The 21,173-nt window shown below is 38.8% G+C and overlaps 1 protein-coding gene across 4 annotated transcripts in view; it reads right to left on the minus strand.

The window, feature by feature from the left end:
• ZNF652 (zinc finger protein 652) overlaps nt 1-21,173 on the minus strand; it is a 62,297-nt gene that overhangs the window by 21,056 nt on the left and 20,068 nt on the right. For 2 of the 4 annotated variants that reach the window (XM_049114786.1, XM_025439610.3), the window contains exon 2: nt 781-935. The exons of the other annotated variants lie outside the window; for them this stretch is intronic. The gene's annotated coding sequence lies outside the window, so the exon portion shown is untranslated. The remainder of the gene's footprint in view (nt 1-780; nt 936-21,173) is intronic. 4 annotated transcript variants of the gene reach the window in all.

A 21,173-nucleotide genomic window follows, 5' to 3' on the forward strand; every position in this document is an offset into this window, starting at 1 on the left:
CTGGTTTCAGGTTCATTAATTTCAAAGTTGCTAAGTACTTCTAAGTTTGTTCCAGATGTACCTCACTAGATCCACTCGGCAGCTGGGGAATTTTTCATGTGTCAGTTGCACAGAAGTCTAAATTCTAAGAAACAGTAACCATCAGGTTGATATAGTTCCAAGAAAAATGAAACCATTCATTAAAAAAAAAAAAGAGAGAGAAAGGCACCTAACCTGCCTTGTGACATGCCTCACATTGCCGTTTAGCCAACCACTTCATCCCTGGGTCATGACTATCCCTGCAAGCGCATACCTCGTCCAGCCAGCAGAAGGAAGGACACTAGTATTTACTGAGTGCCTTCCATGTTCAACAGGCAAGGGTGCCTCTTCTTATTCCTACTTAGCAGCCACCACAAGACTTTGGGGTTGGCTTTTTTCAAACATTTTTTAAAAATTTATTTATTCATTAGAGACACAGAAGCAGAGACATAGGCAGAGGAAGAAGCAGGCTCCTTGCAGGGAGCCTGTTGCAGGACTTGATCCTGGACCCGGGATCACACCCTGAGCTGAAGGCAGATGTTCAGCCACTGAGCCACCCAGGTGTCCTGGGGTTGGCTTTTAAACTCATTTTCGATTTTTTTTTTTTTATCAAAGTGGTCACTAAAAAAAGAAAAGCACACATAGTTGTCCAAGTTGCATACATGGCAAGGTTTGTAAGAAGAGTCCTCCACCTACTCCATCCTATCTGATCCCGTAGGTGAGAGACGTAAATGTTCTTTTAAATGACAAAAGCAGGGGCACCTGGGTGGCTCAGTGGTTGAGCATCTGCCTTTGGCTCAGGTCGTGATCCTGGGGTCCTGCGATCCAGTCCCACCTCAGGCTCCCAGCCGGGAGCTTGCTTCTCCGTCTGCCTAATGTCTCTGCCTCTCTCTGTGTCTCACATGAGTAAATAAAATCTAAAAGAAAAAATAATAAATAAATGACAAGCAGTGTTTGACCCAGGCTGTCTGCCTCCATGGCTCATAGTCTACTTCTACCAGGACAAATGACACTCCAAAAGAATTTAAACTTGGTTGTCCCTGTAACCAAATATCTTTTCGCACATATCAAAATTTCACACCTCATATTTTAAGTAGGAAGATCCTAGTAGCTTTTAGTTCTACTTAGCCTTATTTTGCCTATGCCAAAACTTCTGACCCATGGAACTAATCTAAACTACTGCAAATACCATTAAACTTACTCACATTAATTATCTCAAATTAAGCAAGGGAGGAGAGACAGTAAAATTCAATTAACCAGCAAAAGCTAGGAATTAAACAAAAACCAGGAAGACAAAGAAAAATAATTGAGGGGAAATCCTCTGTGGTCATAATTAATATGTTCTTCCCAAAGACCTCTGGGCTCTCAGCCTTTTGGGCACGTGGCAGGACTGCATGTTCTGACCCTGTCCCCTCCTCTGTAGTTGGGTGGAGCCCCGGGACTACTTCTGGATGGTAGTACATCACGAGTAGAAGTGGCAAGCAGAAGGACAGGACATTTTCTAACTGATGAGACCTTCTAGACTGCTCTTCCCTCTGCTCCAGGAACCACCAATCTTCAGGATGACAACTGCTATCACCCTGGGTCCCGGAGTGACTATAATGACCTACAGGATATGCAAAGTGCAGTGGATTTTATTTTTATTTTTCATTTAATTTTACACAGAGTGTGTTTTTAAAACCTCTGATATCTTGCACTGGTTAGTACTCTAGAATCATGCACAATCTGGCCTTATCCTAGCTGATGCAGATGGAATCCAGGAGTGGGGTGCTGCTTCACCCCCAAAAAACTCAAATATATGGCAAAGGCTTAGGAGCTGGTGAAAAGGGGCAAGGAAACAGTTACCGGAGGCTAAAGGGACAGCAACTCTTATTATGCAGTGGTGCAATTATCGGTGAGACTATCACCTATTTATCTCAGAAGATAGAGAACTCACAGCTCTAACAGGAAAATGGACTGTTAGGACAGTGTGTTGGCTACTAGTGGCTGTATCTGACAAATCATTACATGAAAAGGATGGATTCAGAAAAGGACTGATGCGTTTATAATCAGGATTAAAGAAGTTCAGAAAGTCAGTGACTTGGAGGGTTAGAAGAAGCAGATAGATGCTTAATAAAAACAGAGAAGGTCTTGAGCTACAAATGCCAACTAGAATTCAGTCTTGAGGCAGAATCAAGGCAAAGATGTCCACAACCACTGATAAAACCTCCCAATGGACCAAGGCAGTACCCAGTAAAATAGCTTTTCTAAAAGAGACCAAGGAGGAGGTGCTTTCACCAAAGCAGTTTCTTGGTGTATTTTGCTACAAAGCCTATTTCTCTAGCGTGAAGTGGTTCGAATGCTATTAGTAGACGGGGAAATCAAAAAAAAAAAAAAAAAAAAAAAAGTAGACGGGGAAATCATGTCCGTGTAACACCAAAGTCCTGTTGGTTAAAAATGATATTTTCCCCTGTAAGTTAATGTTTAAAGGGATCAAGAGAAAGCTTTCTCACAATGAACAAGATAGCCTTAGCAATATATGAAGACTTTAAGAAAAAAGCCGAACATCCTACTTCTTCTGTACTTTCCTTAATGCAAGTAGTGGCTGGGTCAGCTGCTTCATGAACCATTAAACTTTCCATGTTAAATCTGGTGAAGTTAAATATGTTTCCCCTCCTGTGTTTAAAAAAGTTTTGTTTTTTAATATTCATTTATTTATTTGAGAGAAAGAGAGAGAGCACAAGCACAAGCAGGGGGAGGGGCAGAGGGAGAGGGAAAAGCAGACTCCCTACTGAGCAGTCTATTGTAAGCAAATGTCTTCAAGACCCTAATCTCAGAGGAGGAAACAGTCACCCAGGGGATTAAGTCTGTAAAGATTCAACTGATTGATACTGGGTGCATATGCCAATGGAGATTTAGTATACTTATAGTATATATTTAATATGTTTATTATATTTATAATTATTGTTTTTATTAATGTACTGGTTACAGTGTTTCACAGATTTTGAATGCTCTGCCTCAATCTGATTTTTTCCATAAGCCCCCACTTATTTTAATGTACAATTTTGTTTTTTTTGTTTTTTTTTTGTTTTTTTTTAATGTACAATTTTGAAGAATCCAGGAAGGCATATATGACATTATAGGAGAAATACCTATACTCAAAATTAAGTCAAGGGAGAAGTATGGGACCACTAAGACAGAGTTATGTAGCAAATTTAAGTATGATTAGGATCTTTTGTGGACGTGGCTAAGGCCCATGTTGCTGACTGGAAACTAATAAAAAGCCAATTAAGTTTTTGAGAGTTGGGATGCCTGGGTGGCTCAGCAGTTGAGCATCTGCTTTTGGCTCAGGACATGATCCTGGAGTGCTGGGATTGAGTCCCACATCGGGCTTCCTACATGGAGCCTGCTTCTGCCTCTGCCTCTCTCTGTGTCTCTCATGAATAAATAAATAAATGAAATCTTAAAAGAAAAAGTTTTTGAGAGTTATACTGCCAAAAAACCCCTCCAGACTGGGTTAAAAGAGACAGTTACTGTTCAAGACTTAAAATGGTCTCTGGGTTCTCAAGCGTCTATGGCAGGAAGCAGGATAGCTTGACCATTCCCCTAAGGGGGTATATTCTTCATTGTCCATTTCACATACAACCAAAGATGGTAATAGGAAAAGAAGAAAGGAGGGACCAAGAGGATGAAGCTAGGGAGCAAAGAAAAAAACAAGTGAGCTATTCCTAACGAGCCTAACCAGGGTCTATTCAAGAACATTCCCCAACCCTGAAGAGGCCCTCTCAATGATTGCTCAGAGATTTCAGAATTTCCTACATATCTATTCCTCCCCCTTACAAATGGAAGGATTTTTATTATGCTGCCGGTAGTCACGACTGCGTTTTGTATGTGGGGGTAGGGACCATGTGTCAGTTTCTTTCATGAGTCCGTGAGCCAAGAAAAACAACATCTGGATCCAACATCTGCACATCATCTACTTACCATCATCATACCCTGTGTCACTCAGAGATCCTGGACTTTGAGCTTCGTGCCATGACTGGATAGGCCCTTGGGTTCCCTACCTTGTGAAGGGAGTGAGTGTATTTTGCCTATGAGAAACAGCAGCCTGAGTGCCTGATGGACAAAAGGATGGTGCTGTTTATCAAGTACTTCCAGCTGTCTCTCTGGTGAAGGCAGTGGTATCTTCCCTGCCTCTACCATAGTCATGCGGGAATACCTGACTGGTTCTAGCCATGATGCTGTGAAATAAGAGATGTACATCAGCTCTGAGCTATTGTATTTCATTGCTAATGAAAGACCCTCCAGACCTCTTTTCTTAGGCATGGTAACCAGTAATGTACAAGAACATGGTTGTTCCATCAACCTGCATCATTGAGTGATATGAACAGAGCTCCCCTGCTGATTTATCACGGCCATGTAGTGAGAAAGCCTTCACTGATTTAAGCTGAGACTGGGGAGTGATTTGTTATGGCAGCATAACCTAGCTAATATAGTTCTTCATGAATATGTACGTGTATACATATTACACGTATCCGCTATCCCAGTCCTCAGCTAGATAGCATGAACAGAAAAATTAAGTCAAAAGTTAAACAATCAGAAAGACAAAGGGCTTAAATTCACAGGGGAGTTCTCTACTTAGTTAGAAAATAAGACCATTCTTTTAAAAAAATAAGTGCTTTATTCTATTTTAAATGATGTGTACATACATGCATTCCCATATGAACCTGACACTGGTATCTAAGGGAAATTCACAAACATCAATAAACCACACAATCACAAGAGAAGATGTGGTCTAACTGTTCACTTTGAAACACACATGAGCTTTCTGCACACATTTTACTTTTCTTCACTCAATTTTGGCACCTTTTATCTTATCTCAGTTTTGATGATAATCTTCCTTTATTCTCTTTCCAGAAGGTTTAAACTATCTCCTAAGAGCATAATCGAGTAACCTTTACAAAACCAAAAGCACATTAGGGAAATTAGAACATTCCATGTTTCATTATCCAACTCTTAATGTGTATGCTCAGTTCTAACTTACTCATTACATATAATCTTAACTTCATTTTTTAGAATACTCTCTAGGTGAATACACTGAGCTCTAAGAACCTGAAAGCAGACAGAAGCAGCAAATAAGAAATAGCCCTCATTGATATTTAAAGCTGTTTAAATTCATCTCTCTTTGGTATTAAAACAAGTTCTTAGAGATCATTTCTCCTGCTTCTTAAAATAAATTCCAAACTAAAGTGGGTCATTCTTTAGTGTCTGGTTATAATTAATATTATACAACTTAGGAAAAAATGTGGTATGTTTGTCAAAGGGTATACAAATTGAGAAGCAACCAGTTCTGGCACTCTACATGCTTGACCAGCTACTGGGAAGAAAATACAGTTTTAAGAAAAAAAAACCAGGGGCCCCTGGGTGGCTCAGTCAGTGTCTAACTCCTGATTTCAGCTCAGGCGCTGATCTCAGGGTTGAGATGGAGCCCCACGTGGGCACTGTACTCAGCAGGGAGTCTGCTTGAGATTTTCTTTCTGCCCTTCCTCTGTCCCTCTCAGAAAAAAGGGGGGAGGTGCCTGTATGACTCTAAGCATCTGACTTCAGCTCAGGTCATGATCTCAGGGTCCTGGGATCAAGCCCCATGTCAGGTTCCATGCTCAGCAGGGAATCACCTTCTCCCTCTCTCTCCCTCTGCCCTTCTCTCCACTTTTGTGCTCTCTCAAATAAATAAAATCTTTAAATAAATAAATCTTTAAAAAAAGAATTAGAAAATATAATAGCATATTATAGTCAAGTACAACTTCCAGAATGTGCTTCTTTTCTCATGCCATTTTTCCCCAAGTAGACTACAAACCAAGTTACATGGTCTTCTAGAATGTTTATTTATGTTTAGTCTTTAAGGAAAAATAACTTCGTTCCCTGAAAAGTTTTAAGAGTTAATTTTTGACAAATCCAACAGGGCTTTTTTTCTATAAAAATATGTATCTATTCATTCTCTTTTTATGTTAAAAAGGCTATTTGGGGCGAGTCTCTTCAAGTTAAATGGGTAACTGTGTAAAACATATCACTCTGCCACCTATGCTTATCCTACTTGCAGAACCACTTCCATTAACCTGTTTCCAAAGCTCAAACTATCTATGCACTGCCAGACCATGAGTCCTGCTAAATGGAAAGTTTTCTGAAGCGGACAACTATCCATGAGGATCAGGCCAAAAGTACAAACTACCAAGAAATGGAAAGGAACAAGAAGGGAAAGATAAGTGCATATCAACAAAATTCTTCCCCCCCTCCAAATTCACTAGGAAGAGTGGACAGGATGACAGTTGGGTCTGTGATAATAATGGTCTGATACTTTACTCAAAGCTTTATGGCTTTTGCAGAAGGCTACTCACTTCTTTCCTATTAGGAAAGTATGTTAGTGATACATCTGCCAAGTGACAACTAATCTCAATGTCTCTGGACAGTCAAATAATAGTATTTAACAACTATATACACTTGAGTAAAAAAAAAAAAAAAGGAGAAATCTGGAAATTTAGAAGATAAAAATCACATCTAGTTAGAGAACTCAGAAAAAGTCTGTGAAAGTCCGTGGATTTCAGAGAAGCTTGAATGTATGTATAACATATTACATGTAATAAAACAAACACACAATTGAGCAAGATAAAATAAATTTAAAATAAGTAAAAAAAACTGAAGTAGGAAAGATAATACCAGGAATCAGGATAAAATAAAAGCACAAACCATCTCATACTAAATATTCTATCAGTACTGACAAAAATAAAAATTTAAATATTTGACTTGTAATTTTAAAAATTTTACAAGAATGTGTACTTTATGAAATAACTATTTAATATCTCTACCTGGTAATTAAGTTGAGTTTAAAACTCATGTCTACACTAAAAGCTTAATTGTTTTCTTTTTTTTAAAGATTTAGTTTATTTGAAAGAGAGAGAAAGAGAATGAATGCATAAGCGGGAGAAGGGGCAGAGGGAGAGGAAGAGAGAGAATCCTCAAAGCAGATTCCTTGCAAAGTGCAGAGCATGACATGAGCCTTAATCCCAGGACCTCAGATTGTGACTTGAGCCAAAATCAAGAGCTGACTGCTTAACTGATTGAGCCATCCAGGCACCCCTAATTTTTTTCTTAATACAGTAGATTCTACTAGTCTAAAATGAAATTTCTCTGTGTCCTTGTCTTTTTCTTAAAAAGAATCTCTAAGAGTAAGACAACTTCCAAAATACCTATAGAGGACAATAGAAGTCTCACGACTTAAGATCCTAAACTGCTACAACATAATTTTAATAAGTACAGTAAGAATCATTTAGATCTCTCTGATCTTGTTCTTTTATATAAGACAAACTATATTATTATGGCAAAGAATGTGTGACCAAAAAGGCTTAGTGGGGACCAATAACTATAGTTCATTTTTAACCCAAGTTTTGGTACTGTCAACTGTTAAATGTTACCAATCTATACCTCAGTCTGTCAACATGAAAAGTGGGAGCCACGAAAACAAACTGCAAAACTGAAAGCTCAGTAAATTCTACTCTTTAATTTACAAAGTGTACATGGTATTAGTGATAATAATTTGCATTTATATGATGTTTTACAGTTTGAATAGAACACATTTATCATGCATTTATTAAACATTTATGAAGTGCCCACTATGTGTTTGGCATTGTAGGAGCTGGAGCCATCAAGGTGTTCAAAGGTCTAAGTAGGGGATCCCTGGGTGGCGCAGCGGTTTGGCGCCTGCCTTTGGCCCAGGGCGTGATCCTGGAGACCCGGGATCGAATCCCATATCAGGCTCCCGATGCATGGAGCCTGCTTCTCCCTCTGCCTGTGTCTCTGCCTCTCTCTCTCTCTCTCTCTGACTATCATAAGTAAATAAAAAAAAAAAAAAAACAAAAAACAAAAAAAAAAAACAAAGGTCTAAGTAGGGAGGCAGACATGAAAACCCATAATCACAGTATAGTGTAATAAGAACAACTACAAAAGACAGCACAGCACAGCCCAGCGGTGAAGAGCACAAACTGAAGCCTGACTGTCTGTATCAGAAATCTGGCTCCAACACATACCAGAGTTAGGAGGCCTTGGTTGAATTATTTAACCTATGTCTCATTTTCTGTATCTGTAGAATGAGGATAATAATTATGTTTGCCTCATGGCGTGTTACTGGGATTACATGAGTTAATAAATATAAACGCTTATAAGAGTACTAAGCAACAGTAAGCACTGTTCTAAGTGTTCTGTGAATAAACACACTCACCTATACACGCAAGATACAAAGGCCGTGTGGAAAAAGGAGGTGATTAACTGGTGTAAAATGTGGTGGATCTCTCAGAGAAGTTTCAGAGATAAGAAAAAGTTAGAGCTGGTTTTAAAGGACAAGCAGAAGTCAGAGAGATGGAGAAGGGAAGTAGGAAAGTTGCATGCAAGAAACTCAACATGAAAAAGACAGGAATGAAACCACATAGGGTTTTGTTTATCTCATTTAAGCATCATTGCCCTCTAATGACTTGGGACTGTTGTTCCTAATTCACAGCTGAGGCTCAGTTTAATAACTTTCCCACTGTCATTGCTGGTTAAGTGATGGAGCAAGCACTGGAAATCTGGTTTTCTCTTTGCCTCAGTTTACCAATCATCTCTTATGAGCTAAATAAAATTACTTCAAAAGATGTATTTAGGCCTTAAACAAAAACATATCTTGAATGACGCAAAGTAAAAAATAAAATTCTAGACTAGTGTTCAAGGGTATAAGTTTTAACCTTAGCTAGTGAATGCCCACTTCTTTCCACAATGCCTTGAATGTTCGATTAATTCACATGAAAGGGCAACTGCGTGACTTAGTCGATTAAGCATTTGACTTCAACTCAGCTCATGATCTTGGGGTCCTGGGACTAAGCCTCACTCACATCAGGCTCTGAGATCAGCGGGAAGCCAGCTTGTCCCCTGCCCCTTCCCTTGCTATGTATGCTCTCTCTTTCCCCCCAATCAATCAATCAATCTCTAAAAAAAATTCACATGGATACATTTCAGTTTTCAGTGTGACTCATCTGCACTTGGTGTTTCACAGTAACCAATCTGACCAAGTAAAGATTTAAATTATGTTTCAGTTTATTTTCTTGCAACAAAATCATTAAGTTTTCAATGGATGAAACCTAAAGAAAACTGTGGACTTTATTTTTTTTTTAATTTTTAAATTTATTTATGATGGTCACACACACACAGAGAGAGAGGCAAAGACATAGGCAGAGGGAGAAGCAGGCTCCATGCACTGGGAGCCCGATGTGGGATTCGATCCCGGGTCTCCAGGATCGCACCCTGGGCCAAAGGCAGGCACCAAACCGCTGCGCCACCCAGGGATCCCGAAGACTGTGGACTTTAAACTTGATGTGTAAAGAGCAAGTTACAGATATAAAATTGACAGTGAAAAAAGTTCTGTGTCACAAGATTAGTAGCATACTATAAATGTCCTTCATTTCCAAGGGTGCGCACAAAATCAACCTAGGTTGCACTAGAAAAGCTACAAACATAGCATGTGGAAGTCAACTTTACAACAAGCAAAATCTCAAATGACACACATCACTCGGCCATATTTTAGATAAATATTATAAAGTGCTCTCAGATGCCTATATTTTGTATAGTTGAAAAATACAACTAATTTTAATGCAATCTCACCTAATACAATTTCACATGTCAATTATTTTTTAAGCAGTCCACCTAATCCATTATCTGTAAGAAATGGAACTGAGAAATTCCTGTCACCTTCAGTTTTAGACAAAGCTTTTATAAAAATAAATTTTCACTGTAGTTATTTTTTCACATGCATTTAAATGAGACTGCCATTGTGTTTCCTCAATAATACGCAGGAGAAGCTAGGAGAAAGAGGACAAAGAAGGGGTACTCCTCCTAAGGTACTACCTAATTACCTTCAAGCATCAACAGTCCCCACATCTCCGTAGAAGACAATAAAAATGAATGTGCATTACTCATCACAGTGGCTTAAGCAACCTTAGCTTTCACCCGGAACCCCCTAGGGCCAAAGAAGAAATCAAATACTAAGTAGGCTACACTGCAGGACCTGGATGATCACACAGTATATTCAGAACATCTTTCCATTATTCAATTCACAAACGTCATCTAGAGACAGGAGAATGTAATTTAAACAAAGGAGTTCTTTTTCAAAGAAGAGTAAGAGTTTTGTATTACTGCTATCTTTTCCGTTAAAATCTGACAAAGCCCTGGCTGCAGGAATGCTCAAATGAGATTCTGTACCCTTAAAAACAGTCAGAACATATCCCCTCTTGTAGATATATAATCTTGGAAAGTCTCAGTCTAGCCTTGACCAAAGTTGTTTTACGGAATGCAACTAATTAATGCACTAGTCTGTTTTCAAAATGGCTATCTGTGTGAGTACCCTGACCATTATGAACCCTGATATCCTGCTTATTAGCTTTAAGAAAAATCAGAGACTAAAGGCCTTGTGAATCATTCTTGTTCACACTGTGGCTCCCTATAATGTAAGCCTTTATGGGAGGCCTATCTAATCTATATGTCTTGTCATGATGACAAGATTATCATGAACTTGAATGAAAAACTCATTCAGAAAATGAAAATAACTGAGAAAGGTCCTCATTACATTCTTATATTTTACAGAAATAAGAATCACAAATATTTTAGATGTGTAAACAACAAATATTTCAAATGCGTAAACAACACCAGGAAATGTTAGAATTTAGACCCATCAAGACTGTTACTATTTTCTAACTAACAGAGCATTTTTTACACTTCAAAAATTTAATACTTGGAAAGTAAATTTAACTGAACTAGTCTTCAACCAGCAGTTGAATTCTAAAACAAAAATATTTGATGGTAGATGGGAAGGCCAATATCCTACTTAACCCAGTTTACAGCTTTGGACAAGGCAGCTGATCTCACCCATTCCTTTTTTTGGAATGTTCCTCACCCGTTTTCACCGTGTCCCCCTGTAAAACTAGAATAACAGTACCCACACCTATATAATCTGATAACAGGCAAAGTTCCCAGTACAGGGGGTGTTTCACTGCTGGCTTCTTTCTCCTTCTTATTTGAGAAACTCTTTCTTAAAGAGGTTGTAAATTATGGGTGGTAGAGCAGAGATTTATGTAATTTTAGTTGGTTGCATGCATTTTTCCATAGTGAACATGAGGTAATGAAGATGAAAAAAAGCAAAAGATAGGGAAGGCAAAGTAAGTTTGAAAAATGAAATATGAAGGGTGCCTGGGTGGCACAATCAGTGAAGCGTCCGACTCTTGATTTCAGGTCAAGTCATGATCTCAGGGTTGTGATACAGTCTCAGGTTGGGCTCCAGACTGAGCATAGAGTCTGATTAAAATTCTCTCTCGGGGATCCCTAGGTGGCGCAGCGGTTTAGCGCCTGCCTTTGGCCCAGGGCGCGATCCTGGAGACCAGGGATCGAATCCCACGTGGGGCTCCCAGTGCATGGAGCCTGCTTCTCCCTCTGCCTATGTCTATGCCTCTCTCTCTCTCTCTCTCTCTCTGTGTGACTATCATAAATAAATAAAAATTTAAAAAAAAACTTAAAAAAATTCTCTCTCACTCTCCCATTTGCTCTCTCTTCCCTTCTCTAAAAAGAAATAAACAGGATGAAACTGGCTAAACAGACACATGAAAAGATGCTCAACATTGCTCATCATCAGGGAAATGCAAATCAAAACCACAATGAGGTATCACCTCACACCTGTCAAAAGGGCTAAAATAAAAAACACAAGAAACAACAAGTGTTGGCGAGGATGTGGAGAAAAAGAAACCCTTGTGTACTGTTGGTGGGAATGCAAACTGGTTCAGCCACTGTGGAAAACAGTTTGACAGTTCCTCAAAAAGTTAAACATAGAGTTACCATATGACCCAGCAATTTCACTCTTAGGTATATGCTCAAGAGAACTGAAAATAAATGTTCATACAAAAACTTGCATATAGGGGCACCTGGGTTGGCTCAGTAGTTGAGCATCTGTCTCTGGCTCAGGATGTGATCCCGGGTCCTGGGATCAAGTTCTGCATTGGGTTCCCCACAGGGAACCTGCTTCTCCCTCTGCCTGTCTCTCTGCCCCTCTCTCTGTGTCTCTCATGAATAAATAAATAAAATCTTTAAAAAAACTTGCATATCAATGTTCACAGCATTACTCATAATAGCCCCAAAGTGGAAACCATCCAAATATACATGAACTTACGAATGCATAAAGAAAATGCATATCCATACAATGTCAAAAAAAAGGAATGGAGTACTGATAGAGTGCAACATATATAAATGGATCCTGAAAAAATCACCCTAAGTGAAGGAAGCTACACATAAAAGGCTACATGTTGTGTAGCTAGCAAGTCCATGGTGACAGAGAGTAGATCAATGAGTGACAGGAGCTGGGGGTAAGGAGGAGCAGGAAGGGCTGCTAATGGGTTCCAGGCTTCTTTTTGAGGGATGAAAATGTTCTGGAATTAGATAATGGTGATGGCTGCACAACCTTGTGAGTATACTAAAAACCACTGAACCATACATTTTTAAGTGGAGAATTATGTGGGAGATGAATTATATCTCAATAAAAAGAGATAAAATGAAACAGACTATCTGGACACAAATAGTCTCAAGGTGGACTGAAAAAATAAGATTATCTGCAAATTGTGATAGTTTACATAAAAATGACATTACTGGATGACCTAGTAGGCCGGAAACGAAGGGCTAGGCTCTAACAGCAGTAATGCAGTGACACTGAGTGTAATTGCCAACATGTCCTACACTGCTGGGCAGGCTATTTCACCTTTCCGGCCCTGGTTTCCTCAACCAGACAGCTAAAGGATTCCCTCCAGCACTGACATTGACTGTGTTGATTATGTTTTCATTCTTTTGTCTAATTCATCTGGTCACTTACTGCCACACAGCCATTCCCAAACTTTTCAACAAGGGCTGTCACACACTCTTCTCTCCACCCCTAAATCCCCTGCCACATTCCCATGGAGCACTGCTTTTAAAATATTGTCTCAGAATTTACATTTAGATCATACTTTTTTATTTCTTACTAACCAAATATGAAAACAGCCATCAAAATGTTTTGTTAGATTGTCTGGCTTTCCCATATTTCCAATGCACTTTTGAACATTAAAATTATTTTATGGGGGGCCTGGGTAGCTCAGTTGGTTAAGCATCTGCCTTTAGCTCAGGTCATGATCCTGAGGTCCTAGGACTGAGTCCCACACATCAGGCTCCCAGGTTAACAGGAGCCTGCTTCTCCTTCTCCCTCTGCCCCCCACCCCTTGTGCTCTCTCCTGATCTCTCAAATAAATAAATAAATAAATAAATAAATAAATAAATAAATAAAATCTTTTAAAGTAGCTTATGAATCTCAGGTTGAGGATGCCTGGGTTAAGGGAATATATTATGTATGGTCTTGAAATAAGTATAATACAAATGAGATCAATCCTGCAACCTTATCCATGGTATAGGTTAGGTTTTTCCAAAAACAGTTTTTCCAAAATTGGGTCCACCACACTTTCTTAGGGCGGAAAGAGACAGGATTACGCTTAACGTCATCCCTTGGATGATTCTATTCAGTCCTTTGCCTTAGTAAGAAAGCATTTAAGGCAAGATGCCCAACAGGATGTGGAAGAAATCCATGAAGCCTCAGATACCGGCCAATATTCATTGCTACCTTTTCCTTTTTTTAATGGTCCTCTTTAAAAAAAAAATAAGTTAAAGGCTGAATGAAACAAAACCAAGTGACAATGCCACAACTGTATCAAAATTAAAGGCAAAAGTGGTGGCATAGAGCACAACTTTACTCAGTAGAGGTATTCTACATTGGTTGCTAGTAAAATGACCCAATGGATTCTCTCTCCCTTTTTTGGGAAGTAGAGATGACCACAGAGAAAAAAGGGATGACTTCACCACATTGAGTTATGGTTATGAATCTTCACAAGACAGTAGATCCAGCATCTCACAGTCTTGGAAGTGACGGGACTCTATTTAGTAAAACTGTTACTCAAACACAAGGTTTATTTATGAATGCCCAGATCTCCTGTTTTTCCAAAGAGAGAAATAGCTTTTTTTTTTATTATAAAGGTAACAATTATAGTTAAAAAGGGTTTATACAACTAAGCATTTTCTTTCTTTTTTTAAAAGATTTATTTATTTGAGAAAAGGGGGGGGGGGCGGAGGCAGAGGGAGAGTCTTAAGCAGACTTCCCGCTGAGCACAGAGCTCCAAGCGAGTTCAATGTCACGACCCTGAGATAGGGACCTGAACTGAAACCAAGAGTCAGATGCTCAACTGATCACGCCAGCCAGGCACCCCCACTAAGCATTTTCTGTCCAATTCTCACACTCTACTCTTTATTCACAAGCTCTATCATCTATTTATATGCAAAGCATCAAGCATCTAATATAAGAAGATATTTATTTACCCATTCCTTCAAATAACTACTGTTGGCCCTAACCTTCGCAAGCTTAAAATGTGTTTGGAGAGCTAGCAACTATATAGAAAAAATAAGTCGCAACTGCCAAATAAAACAAGTGCTATTTCTTTTAAAGGTGCCATATAGGGCAGCCTGGGTGGCTCAGTGGTTTAGCGTATGCTTTCAGCCCAGGGTGTGATCCTAGAGACCCGGGATCCAGTCCCATGTTGGGCTCCCTGCATGGAGCCTGCTTCTCCCTCTGCCTGTATCTCTGCTTCTCTCTCTGTGTGTCTCTCATGAATAGATAAGAAAAACAAAAAAAAACAAAAAAAAACGCTGCCATATAATTATTTAAAAGGGCAAGAAAGACGTAGGATACCCAGGCTATGGAAGGCTTGAGATCTGAACTAGATCCTGAAAATGGGAGGGATCTGAAAAGGCAGAGAGGAAATTAAAAGACAGTGGAGGAGAGGGCTATGTGAGTAAACTGTCATCAGGAATGAGCACAGTATATTCCAGGGGTGTGGAGACAAAGACCTAGCCAAAGGAGTCTTGCCGGGGATTAGGAGGTGGTAAGGTTGTAAATACAGAGGAGGTACAGAAAATGGAGGGTTCTGATTGCAGGGCTGAGAAATCCATGCAACACCAAAGGTGGCAGAGAGGCAAAAAAAGGAGAATTGACAGAATTTGCTTATTAGACGTGATGGATAAAGAACAAGATCATAGATGATGTGTGCAATCTGAATTTCCATTCCTAGAGCTCAGAAGAAAACACAGGTGGGAGAGGCAAAACAAAAAATATAAATAAGACAATCAGCCTCAAATTCAAAGAGGGTATGTCTTTTGCACAATGACTAGAGAAGTCTTTTGCTAAATACTGCTAAAATTCCTTTACAATGACGATTACTGCCAAAAAAGGTAAGGCCAAACCTTCTTCAAGAATAGAACCTTCACCTTACTTCTCTAATCTCATTTCCCTCCACATCACCCCACAAACCCTGTGCACCAGCTTGCGGGTCTACTCAACGTTCCCTGAGCATTCTAGAATTTCTCTACGTCAGTTATCAGTGTATCCTGTCCCATCAGCCAAGAATGCCCTTACCTCTCTCCCTAACAAGTGAACTCCACTGATTTTTCAATATTCAATTCAAACACAACTTATTCTTTCTGAAATTCTCCAACCCCATCATCACTTCTCCTGTATTTATACTCTGCCTCTACTACCTCTAGTATACTTATTCATTCTACTTTGTATAAAAATTGTTTACCTGTCCATATTCACATTGCCAGTGATTGGCTTAGAGGTGGGCCCTTTTTTTAAAAAAAAATTATAGATTGTATTTATTTATTTATTTATTTTGTTTTTAGATTTTATTTATTAATGAGACACACAGAGAGAAAGAGAGAGAGAGAGAGGCAGAGACACAGGCAGAGGGAGAAGCAGGCTCCATGCAGGGAGCCCAACATGGGACTCGATCCGGGGGTCCCCAGGATCATGTCCTGAGCTGAAGGTGGCGCTAAACCACTGAGCCACCGGGGCTGCCCTAGAGGTGGGCCCTTGACCAAGTTTTGGTTAGTGAGATTTAAGTGGAAGTCAGCTGGAAGGCTTCTGAAAAATATTTCCAAACTATTTATTTATTTATATTTTTAAAAGATTTTATTTATTTATTCATGAGAGACACAGATTGAAAGAGAGAGAGGCAGAGACACAGGCAGAGGGAGAAGCAGCCTCCATATAGGGAGCCCGACATGGAACTCAATCCCGGGTCTCCAGGATCCCACCCTGGGGCTGAAGGCGGCGCTAAACCGCTGAGCCACCGGGACTGCCCGATTTCCAAACTCTTAAAAAGCATAAGAAAGCAATAACCACACCCTGCTGGAACTCCTCTTATCTAGATATGATGCCTAGAATGGAGGTGCCCATCTCGTACCCATAATGGAAGATGGCCAAAGGACAAAGTAGACATTTCCTAGATGGCAGAGAGGTGGGAAGAACGTGGGTCCCTGGTGATGTCACTAAACCACAGACTTAAACCAATCCCAGACTGAGGCATCTTATTACTTGTAATGATACATTTTCTCTATTTTAAAATTATTTTGAATTGGATTATCAGTTCCAACCCAAAGCATCCTACTTGATACGGTTACATTTAAGATGGAAATTAGACATCTAAGTACAGATATCAAGTAGTCAGTTGGCTCCAAGAATGTGGAGATGGAGAGGAAGTCAGGTCTAGAGGTGAATATTTGGGAGACATCAGCATACAGAAAGAATTTAAATTTGGGGACTGGGAAGACAGCATAAAGAAAGAAAAGAAAAGCTCTGGGGCACCCTCAGGGCAGAGGAGAAAGAACCAACAAAGAAGAGAGGAGAAATTAACACACAGGTAAAAGGAAACACTAAACTGCAGGCCAAGGAAGTAGGGACATAAACACATTTTCTCAAGAAAGAAGAACTGGTCAACTGTATCAAAGCTGCTAAAGCACTGAGTAAGACAGAGAAAATTGACCACTGAATTTAGTGGCTGAATCATTCCCTAACCTGAAGGCCCCTGGTCCTTCAGAGAGACTCCTTTTCCCTGAAAACAAAAACAAAAACAAAAACAACACAGCAGTCTTGAGTTAATTAGTATACTGGCTCAGGGCTCAGACTTGGGCAGGGTTCTGGAGCTCCCACTCCCTAGCTGAGGGGCCTCCTTAACCAGCTGGCGAGGGTGTGATGAGGGAACAGAAGCTGAGGAACAGAGCTGGGGTTGGAGTCAAGACAGGGGAAAGGTCTGAATTTGGTGTTTAAAGACGGAAGAGACCTGAGTGTGCTTGAATGCTGATGGGAAGGAACACTTCTTAGCATAGGGTACCCATTACAAGAAAACATTCTGCAATTTGTTATAGTGGGAGGTTGGTTTGTTAAGCTTTCTAAAAATTGTGTATAGAAGAAAAGATATGATAAAACCACAATCTTAAGCTCCACCTCATTTTAGAACCTATCAACCAAAAGAAAAGAGATGGTACACTGCAAAAAGTAGTTAATAATAAATAGTAAATGAAAAGTGTCTACTTTTCTCTTAGTTATACTATAAAAATGGTTCTAATGTTAAAACACAAACCGGAAGTACTAAACCACAAAAATCCAGATATCAAAAGCTAAGGAAATCTAGGTAACAAAAGCGAAGGAAATCTATAATACAGCTACATAAAACCATTTGGAATACACTCCTAAAACAGTCAGTCTTCAATACTTTCTCAAATCTTAAGTATTTTTTTTTCTTTTGGTCTTATGGAAGAAATGTGTTGTCTGGAGATAAGCTTTCTATAAACTTGTGTACAACAACCACATAAGAAAATATTAAAACATTTTTATGTTCACTTCAGGAAATTCTAAAATTTAAAACCACTCCAACTTAAAATATGACCACTTCAAAGAATAAGGGATAATCTCAAAGTTAAGACCAAAACAGCTTTTGATACAAACCACTGCATGTTACAGAAACAGTAACCTAGTTTCATTTTGAGTGTAGTGTTTGTTGCCCTCAAGGGACCTACAACTTTCGAGCAAGGTTTTTTCATTAAATGCCAGATAACAGGTAAAGTATGGGGGGGGGGGGGTGGATTTCAATACATCTTCATGCTACAACTCATCTTAACTCTTCAGGTTAGGGAAGAAAGACCCAATTCCTCATGAACACACACACATCCACTTCACACTGACAAACCTCTGTTAGTTACTGGTGACAAAACACTGAAACTTTAATTCTAGGCTAACCTAACCTATAAAACATGTAGCGATTTAACAATCTGCTTCTAAGGAGAAAAACCCCAAAATACAAAACCCCTCAGCATTACACAAAATTATTCTTGGCTATTTGCTTCCTGGCCCAACAACTGTTCAGTAATAACCTGGGCAGGAAAAGCTGTGAAAGATGTTCAAATACAAAAGGTATTTTTCCACATAGAAATCTTAATTACCTTTCCCCAAAATACAATTCTCTGTATTGAACTGTGAACAACTGTACATGTTTCACTAGGACAAAAATCCCAAACATCCAGGTTTCTGAATGAATAACCTGTTTTAAGACACTATCTGCTCATAAACTCCAGAGAAGTTACTTTTAGGGTATGAAAAATTAATTAGTAACAATACACACTTTAGAGATTTATATTTTAACTGCACTGGAATGTCTAAAAAAAATGAGCCTATGAACAGCAAAGGCACGGAGCTCAAGAGGAAGTGAACAGACTCCTGGCTTGCAGACAAATGAGTAGGTGGGTGGAGGAAACATTTATGTGGGGAAGATGATTTTTATATAATGTTTCTTAATCTAAAGAAAACCACAGCTCTTCACAATATATGTACTATAAATAGATGTAATAAAAACTCTGAATAAATATTTACTTGCATGCTTGTTTTGTTTTTTAAATAACTTTTGTCATTACTCAAATCTGATGAGTGGTCAAAATGACCAAGCATGTTGCCCAGAGGCTTGAGGACGTATGACTAAATTTAATTCCCCTTCATCTATTTATGTTGAAGAAAAGATTTTAGTCAGTAATGTGGACTCTGACTCCACATATACTTCCTTTACCACAATCAAAGAATTTTCACAGTAATTCACATCAATGCAAATTTTCTATCACTACATTTGGCAATATCTTTAAGAAATGTGGCTAGGGTGACCAAAAAATAGTTCTGATCACAGAAACATTGTTCAAGTAATCACTCCCTCCTTCCTCAGCTCCTCCCCACTAAAAAAACCACATTTATCTAAGAGTCACAAAGTTCCTGTCAGATAAGTACTAGTCTCTTTTATAAATGGAGGAAACTAAGGCCCACTGGCTAAAAGGTGAGTCAGAGAGATTCTGAAAGAACAAGAACTAGTTGAATATATAACTGCTCTGCTCTTTTCTCCCTTAAAATCCAAGCAGAAGACACATGACCTTGGGGGGGGGGGCAGTGAAAGGGAGAGGTGGTGGGAAGGAGATTATTTAGATTTTCTCATGTTTTTATAATGAACATGTATTCTTCCTATAACAAAGCACTTAATAATACTATACTAAAAAAAATGAATTTATCATACCCATTCAGAACTCAATATACAAGATCATTTAGATGCAAGTGTTAATGAAAGAAAGTTGGGAAAAAAGTGCAATCATAATTTAACTAAGCACAAAAACATTTAAAATCTACACCAAGCTCCCAAATATCAGCAAGCTTTTAGTAATAGTCAACAAATACTTATTGAGTACCAACAATACATGAGATACCATACACATTACTGTGAACATAACAGAACATACCAGTAATCCCTGGTATGGATATTGTCAATTAGTTTATAAGTAAGGTGAGCATATGTTCTACTTTGCTGGGCAAAGTCCTGGTTTATACCTTTTTCTCACAAAGTAATTATTAATAATACCCCTCTCATGTATCCCCCCGTCTGGACAATAAATTATATGGTTATCTATTTATGCAAAAACAAACTACTCTTCCTATATGGTAATATGTTTGTAAAATGTGTATCATTTCAAGGTTTCATCTTTTTTTAAGTTAATTTTATTTCTTTTTATTACACATTAAATTTTCTTAAATTATAAAAAAGTAAGTTATTTTAGACATTCAACTTTCCTATATGTACTTGTTATACAATGAAGTCAAAGATTGGCTTTAATCAAGGAAGAGGAAATCAAAATCTGATTTTATCACATCAAAAAATGTACACAAATAAATCAAATTAATAAAAAATAAAAACTTCATATCTTGTCATAATGGAAAGCAAGGGAGCTATCAAAGACTATGAGGGTGCCTGGGTAGCTCAGTCGGTTGGTTGTCTGACTCTTGATCTCAGCTCAGGCCTTGATCTCAGGGTGGTGAGATCAAGCCCCACACTTAATAATAATAAAAAAATAAAATGCAATTCTGTGACACTGAACATTAAAAAAAGACAAGACTCAGGAGCCAGCCTGATAAGCTCCTAATGGACAAAGATACCACAACTGAGTCATCAACAAGGATTAACAACAGTAGTGGACTAAACACATTGAATATGCTTAAATCCACTGGTCACCTTTACAGGATGCTACGATAATCAATTCATTTGTTTGAAAACTGGTAAGTGAAGGGCAAGAATCAAGTATTTAGTCTGTCATTCCTATCTGATACATACCTTAAAGAAACTAAATACTTGTTGAAGGGAAAATTTTTTAGAAGTATTCCAGCTGGGCAGCCCGGGTGGCTCAGTGGTTTAGCGCTGCCTTCAGCCCAGGGCATGATCCTGGAGTTGCAGGATCGAGTCCCACATCAGGCTCCCTGCATGGAGCCTGCTTCTCTCTCTGCCTGTGTCTCTGCCTCTCTCTCTCCTCTCTGTGTATTCTCATGAATAAATAAATAAAATCCTTTTTTTTTTAAAAAAAAGAAGTATTCCAGCTAATAGTTGAAGAAGAAATTATAGCATTAGATATCATTTTGCAACCCCTAATGAGTTGATATGGGCAAAGATCCTCAATGGCTGATTAACAGTACCAAAAAAGAAACAACCAACACTATGCTTCCTGGCAGATCTGTATGCTAGCACCTATTAAATAGCCTTGCCACAAGAAAAACTGAACTTTAATCTGTCAAGCTTTAGATCTAAAAATCTATTTCTAAAAAATAAAAGGGACTGAGGAACATGTTAAATGACACCACATGGATGCAATCAGCAAAATCCAGACTCTCAGAAACTATACAACAAATG

Source organism: Canis lupus, chromosome 9 (genome assembly GCF_003254725.2).
Source record: "Canis lupus dingo isolate Sandy chromosome 9, ASM325472v2, whole genome shotgun sequence".
In the NCBI taxonomy this organism is placed as follows: Eukaryota; Metazoa; Chordata; class Mammalia; order Carnivora; family Canidae; genus Canis; species Canis lupus.